This window comes from Aquila chrysaetos, chromosome 14, assembly GCF_900496995.4.
Source record: "Aquila chrysaetos chrysaetos chromosome 14, bAquChr1.4, whole genome shotgun sequence".
NCBI classification, from domain to species: domain Eukaryota; kingdom Metazoa; phylum Chordata; class Aves; order Accipitriformes; family Accipitridae; genus Aquila; species Aquila chrysaetos.
Window position 1 is genome coordinate 31309368 of NC_044017.1, and position 6644 is coordinate 31316011.

Here is a 6644-nt window from a genome sequence, read left to right on the forward strand (position 1 = left end):
CACAGCTGAGGACTTCAGATGCAACAGCACATACGTATTTCCACCCACCAGAGAAGACAGTATTTACCTCCATAAACGTGCTTTTGTGCATGCCACTTAAAGCAGCATTTACCTCTTTTTTCTTTTTCCTTTTTTCCCACCTCTGAAGCCATTTCGTTTGTGCACATTCACATCTAGACTGCTTTTTGTTTTAGAGGGAAGGCTTTATAATTGTAATCCACAGGGGCTCAGAACCTCACAATAGGTATTAAAAACATTTTTTTGACCTTTTTATTATTATACCACATGATGCTAAGCAATTAAGGCAATAAATCTGTGTAAACTGAATGTATAATTCCTCTTAGGAATATAAATGTGAGAAAATTAAATGTCAACATCTACTTTGGTGTTTACAAGTGCAGCCATATAATGTGAATACATTGCCTTACCTGAATTCCAATTTTGTATATATTGCTGTTAGAGGGACTTTTTTTTTTTTTTTTTTGAAGTGAGTTCAGACACATAATCTCTTTTGTAGCACTGAATGTCCCACTTGTGAGGGACTTTCTCTGACACTGTTGACTGCTGATCCTGTAGAAGCAGATGTAAAACCAACTTGCATGGTTTTAAGAGAAGCACGGTGTCAAAGACAGGGTCTCAGGTATGTCGGAGTTGATGGCAGTTCCCAGCTCTGGCAGTGGGTAGCCTGGGCCCCATCATTTCACCTCTTTGTGTTCTGTCTCCTTTTACAGCATTGCGTGTCTCATTGGACTTAGAAACTTCTGGAGGCAAGAACTGTGTCCTGTTCTGCTTTTATACCGTCCCTGGTGCCATCAGGGGACCATGTGCTCAGCCCCAGACTCAGCTGAGGCTTATATATGTACATAAACACAACCACTAACAATACACGCTGCCCACTCCGGTCTGCCCGTGCACTGGGAAGGAATGGGGAGAGGAAGCTGGAGCATTTTTTGCATTAAGGCACCATCTAGAAGCTCCTACTGTTTGGAACTGAGATCGTGCTAGCTATGCACTTCCTAATGACCCCAGAATTCACTGCCGCTGAAAAAAGATAAAGAAAAATCCTTCCCTTGACATATCTTATTGATAGAGTGCTGATTCTATCTCAAGACATGGTAGTTTTAGGTTAAAAGGCTGTTATTGAGAGGTTTAGATTTGTTTCAGTCCTGGTTTTATAATGTCTCAACTAGCTAGTCCTGCCAGAATACAGGAGGAGCCTTCTGTTATTTTAGTGTAGACTAGTCTGGTTGTTCTTCACTGTTTTACTGAATTTGCTTTACTTAGCACAGCAAAGGGAGCTGACAACACTTCTGTGAACATCGCTTCTGTCTTATCTACCAGTTTGTGCTCAGGTGAATCAAGTGCCCCAGTTGCATGATGAAGCTGACAAGAATATTTCCTCACCAAAATGTGAATCTTGTCCCCTTTCATGGATTTTTGTTTTCTTGACAGTTGAAGATACAGCCTGATGATCAAGTTGGTGTCAGCCTAATTAACATTGCCATCATTTAAAAATGTGTTATGACGGGGAGAGTTTGATTTTAACATTCCATTTTCTTGCATTTTTATGTTAATAAAATAATAAAACTGCTGTGGATGCCACTGTCTCAGACTGACAATCTCAGAGAGAAATAACCTTGCTTCTGGTGCTAGCTGAAATGCAAGCAGGAATAGCATCTATGAAGCCAAGCTAATAACCTCCCTTTCTTGAGTTTCAGAAAAGTTGAGTCACACAAATCCAATTAAAAGAATAACTCTGTGAATTAATTAAATTGCCCTTCCACTAAAGTTGAGGCTTAAATAGCTTGCTGCATTTGACAGAAAAGCAAAATAAATTTTATTGAGTAGAGGGTGAACTGAAACAGAGTTTCTGCCTTTGAGGTAAGCTGGGAATTGAGTGCTCAGCTCAGATTAAATGGTAAACTTGACTATTTCCATGTAATTCCTTGATGGGTTCATCTGTACTTGCAGGTACTTTAGTCATCACCTACAGAGGTGAACTGCTTCTGAGCAGATCTACATTGATAATCACCTTGCACACTTTCGAGAGGAGACAGTGCCTTTCCAGCAGACTTTCTGTTGGCCACACATCAAGTTCTCCAAGTCCAGCTGTGCAGTGCTGTGGTGGGTTGACCTTGGTTAAGGGCCAAACACCCACCCAGCCGCTCGCTCACTCCCCCTCCAGAACAGGACAGGGAGAGAAAATTGTGTGAAAAAGCTCATGGGTCAGGATAAAGACAGGGAAATTGCTTACCAGTTAGCATCACGGGCAAAACAGACACAACTTGGGAAAATCAATTTAATTTATTGCCAATTAAAAATGGAACAGAATGGTAAGAAACAAAGACAAAAACTAAAGCAACTTCCCTGCACTCTCTCCTTCTTCCCGGGTTCAGCTTCACTTCTTCATTCCCAACTCCTCTACCTCTTGCTCCCCAAGTGGCGCAGGGGAAATGGGGAATGTGGGGGGTTGCAGTCGGTCCGTAACAGCTCCTCTCTGCTGCTCCTTCCTCCTCCCACTTTCCCCCTGCTCTAGCGTGGGTCTTTCCCAGGGGCTGCAGTCCTTCAGGATACACCTGCTCCAGCGTGGGGTCCTCCACGGGCTGCAGTGTGAACATCTGCTCTGAGCTCAGGGAAAACCTGCAATTCCAGCAGTTATTCTAGCAATATTCCTGACATCACATTGGGCAAAGTTCTTCAGGCGCCTTCCCAGCTTGCTGGCCAAAGCCAAAGTTAGGTTGGTATCACATTTTCCTCACTCACAGAACGTAGCTCCTTCCCCTTGCACAGTCTCATGAAACCTAGGGACACCCCAGATCCGGATCTCTCTTCACTGAGGTATATTGTTTCTGTTCAGAGATGATGAAGAGTTCTGGGTTTGCTGATGGTGGTCCCTTCTCCCAGGCATAAGGTGTCCTGTGAAGGCTACCAACAGGAAGGTACTATAAAAATTTCACACTGGGATAAAAGAGGCAGATACTCTCTTACAGTTTTAATAGACCTCTACTAGAAACTAGCAAACATTTTATAAGCAACTTTTGAAACCTCTGTCAAGAGTTGATCATTAATAGAGGCACTCCTGTGCACCAATATGTTGCTCCCTGTTCAAAGAACTATACTGTAATTAGCTGCAGTCAACACAGTTTAGAGCTTCAAGTGTTGGTGAAAATAAAATAATTCTTACCTACTTTATGGTGATTCACACTTTGCATAATGCTGGGCAATTGCAATGCCCCTTGAAGTTAAGAGCACACTTACTGTGCGTCTAATCCTTCTGTACTTTTTGCAACATTGGCAGTTGTTTACACACCAGCTGGGCTGTTATGGGTGCTCTCTGAATCACACACAGAGTCAGAGCAAGGGTCATAACCAAGGTACTGATGTTTTATTAGTGAAATCAAAGAATATGGGGGGGGGGGTTCACTTTGTTTTGGTTTTTTGATTTTTTTTTCTTTTGTTTTTTCCCCACAGAAAATTCCTTGTCGAATAAGTTTTACAGAATAACCTGCATAGGTATGTAGAGTATGACTGAGAATAGTATCTGAGAGCAGAGGGTTTTGGTAAAGCAGTGACAACAGAATAAATGCTTCCTTATCTAATCACTATGTACATTTCTCTTAAAGAAAAAAAAAGATAACTGAAGTCTGACAAAAAGGCTGGACTAGAATTTAATTCATAAGTAAGTCAAATCTCTTCAAACATTGAATTTTATGAAGTGTTGCAAATTTAATTTGACATTTCCTAGTTGCATATTGAATTAGTATCCTACTTATTACTACATCCTATGTATAGTACTATATATCTATTATATATAGCATATTTGTACATACTTCATACATATATGCAAAATATTTCTCAGTGGTTGACTTTGGAATTAGTGGCTCTGGGGAGTTTTTACCCTATCTTTGTAAAGGATTTCTTCCTTTTTCTGTGGAATTGAGGTAGTCTTCTGTCTTAAGAGATATTAATATAAATATAAGAACCCAACCTATATTCTATGAGAAACTTGATCTAGGAATTCATGCAGACAAAACTATCAATCAGAGATGCAGTGTGCAGACATTGATAAATACCAGGACACTTAGGAAGATGCTATGAAATCTCCATTTCTATGATTGAAGTCTTTACTGTAGAGCTCAGCTGAAAGATGACTATACCAGCTTCTGTACGTGCTTCTGTAAGGCAGTTGCTCAGTTCTGACTCATAAAGAAAAGCCACTCACTGAATCACCAGGTCACAGGTCCAGGTGAGAACCAAAGCTGTGCTAGAGGCGGTTTGGAAGAGCTGGCTGTTAATTGCAGCCGGTTCTCAGACTGACCGTCATTAGGTTCAAGAGAACCTCAGGTCTCCCTTCTTGCTGCTGCCGCTCCACTCCCAAGAAATGCACCACTAGTGTCTGGTTCCGTGGGCGGCTGTTCCTCTCTGACCTGCTCAGCCTTAGACCCCAAATCCCTAATCTTGGCTGTAATCTCGTATTCTAGCATCTGGAACCAGACAGCATTTATTGGGCAGAAGATACTCCTGTTGGCAGTCTAAGATAGGTTGTTGGAAAAATGCTTAAGAGAATAATAGAGTTGAAAATAAACGTAAATCAAAACCTGACCCTCCAGGCACGCAGTCCCACCAGCTCTTGGAAACCACAGCCAACTCGACTGGAGCATAGAAGCTGTGGGACCAAATCGCTTCTTATTAATTCACCGCACAAGTGCTAACAGCAGCTCATGGGAAGTGTAGGTGTTTGCTCTTTTCTTTCCCTGCCAGAAAAGATTTCTGAATATGGGAAGGAATATATTTCTGGTGCCAGGAGATAGATAGCTGAAATCCTGTTGTATTTAGGACAGCAAAAGTTCTTGGAGTGCTGTTGTCTTCTGGGAGGAATTACTGTTCTTTATTACACGGTAAGCAGAAGCGCATAGCTTACATTTTCACTGTAAAATTTTTAGTTTGAGAAGGTTTGGTGCAATATTATGAAAAAGGAAAACCTCTCAGCTTCCAAAATATTTTTCTCAGTTCTGTTTTCTGTGGCAGCTAAAGAAATAACATTAGTTTTCTATTCCCCCCCCCCCCCCCCCAAGTAAGAAGACAAATAGAAACTAAGATCTAATTCTTCAGAGGGGTTGAACCAATTCATGACACTTTTTAGGTTTAGCACTGTAGTCATTTACCGTGACAAAATCCTCTGCTTGTGTAAGGAGAAACGTAGCCATCACCACGCAGTTTGCTGACACTGGCAAACAGAGCATATGCCTGTGTTTTGGCAGGGAGATGGCAGACATCCCATCCTGCGGGAAGCCCGGGGGAAAAGTGACGAAGTGACCTCAAACTATATTTTTGCCTTCAGCCTGGCAGCGCAAACTCCCCTCTGTCCCCCACCCCACTACGTGTTACGCCTGACACCTGCATCGCCCAACGCTGAAGATGCTGCAGTCAACGGGGAACGTAAATAGCCAGAGTTAATTGTTCAGTGTGTTTTGTGCTCCCGGTCTTCATCGTATGCTTGTCTGGTGTTGTGAGTGGCGGCTGTGATAGCCACCCATCCCGAGAGCAGTGGGGTTAAATTTCTGCCCTGCTCTCCTGAAGACGGATTCTTCGTTGACCCTCGCTCTTCCATGGCTTCGGAAGCTTTCGTAGTGCAACCACTGAAAGCCCAGCAAATCCAGTCTGACTGGCAGATGTGAGTATCTTCTGATTCAGCAGAACAGATGCGATTTCTGTGCATGTAGGGAAGCCAAACATCCCTCTGAAATACAGAGGCAAACTCCTTGGGGAGATGTGTCGTGCTGCAAAGAGCTGAGGGCAAATTGAATTTGAGGAGAGAGACGGGCAGAGGGTAAAAGCTGCATGAATATGTAAGGTAGGGGGATTTCTGCAGAAGACATTACTGCAGGCTCAGCTGTAATTAAACTGCCCACAGCTGCTGTTTCTCTGTCACCTTTGGAAGGGGAAAATGCTTTAACCAGCAGCAAAGTCAAAGGAAAACTTTAGGTATAACCTAAGATCTCAAGTTGCTCAATGTGACCTAAGAGAAAACCATTTTATTTTACCTTATCACCTTACAGATATCCATGTCAGAATCGAATAAACTGCTTTACTTTGGGAAGACTTTGGAGTAGGTTGCCTTGAAAACGTGGAAAATCTGTTCATTTCACATATGCATCCTGGTGGTTTATTCCCCTTCCCAGTGGGAACAAAGAGGTAAGATTAAAAAGAAAAGGAAAAGTTTCAGGAGTTTTCAGAGTTTCTTTTATTTTCTTGCTTTCTATTTAAAAAGTGTGCTTGTGAAAGAGAAAGGAAGGGAGAGGAAGAAAATAGAGAATAAGACTCTGTAGAAGGAGGAAAATTTGGGGAATTCTGCCATTCTTCCTATTCACTCTTTTTCCCTACTTCTTTCCAGCAGAAGGAAAGAGAGAGGGAGGGAAGGAAAACAACTAACTGAGGAAGGTGAGGGCAAGGAATCTAAACACTACAGGTTTTGCTTTTAATAAGGCAACTATATTTGCTCTTAAATTTTTGGTCAACATTTCCTATGGGAAGAATACTTTTAAAACCAGCTCTGCTTGTTACGGATCGTTATTAGTGTATATGGCACTCTGCATGTCTGCAAGAAGACAAAATCATTCCACAGTGTTTGCCTCAGTGTGGCC

At 42.1% G+C, this 6644-nt stretch overlaps 2 long non-coding RNA genes across 5 annotated transcripts; one reads left to right on the forward strand and one right to left on the reverse strand.

The window, feature by feature from the left end:
• Positions 1 to 485: 485 nt before the first annotated feature.
• LOC121233795 lies at positions 486 to 817 on the reverse strand. Its single transcript, XR_005933961.1, has 2 exons — positions 705 to 817; positions 486 to 561 (listed from the first exon to the last, which is right to left on the reverse strand). It is a non-coding gene; the product is annotated as an uncharacterized LOC121233795 (long non-coding RNA).
• A 1495-nt stretch (positions 818 to 2312) lies between these two features.
• On the forward strand, positions 2313 to 6051 carry LOC121233794. 4 transcript variants are annotated; one of them, XR_005933958.1, is made up of 6 exons: positions 2313 to 2737; positions 2858 to 3374; positions 3472 to 4246; positions 4482 to 4730; positions 4837 to 4898; positions 5262 to 6051. It is a non-coding gene; the product is annotated as an uncharacterized LOC121233794 (long non-coding RNA). The 4 variants fall into 4 exon arrangements; XR_005933959.1 differs by having other exon boundaries at positions 3472 to 4734; XR_005933957.1 differs by having other exon boundaries at positions 3472 to 4730.
• The last annotated feature ends 593 nt before the right edge of the window (positions 6052 to 6644 follow it).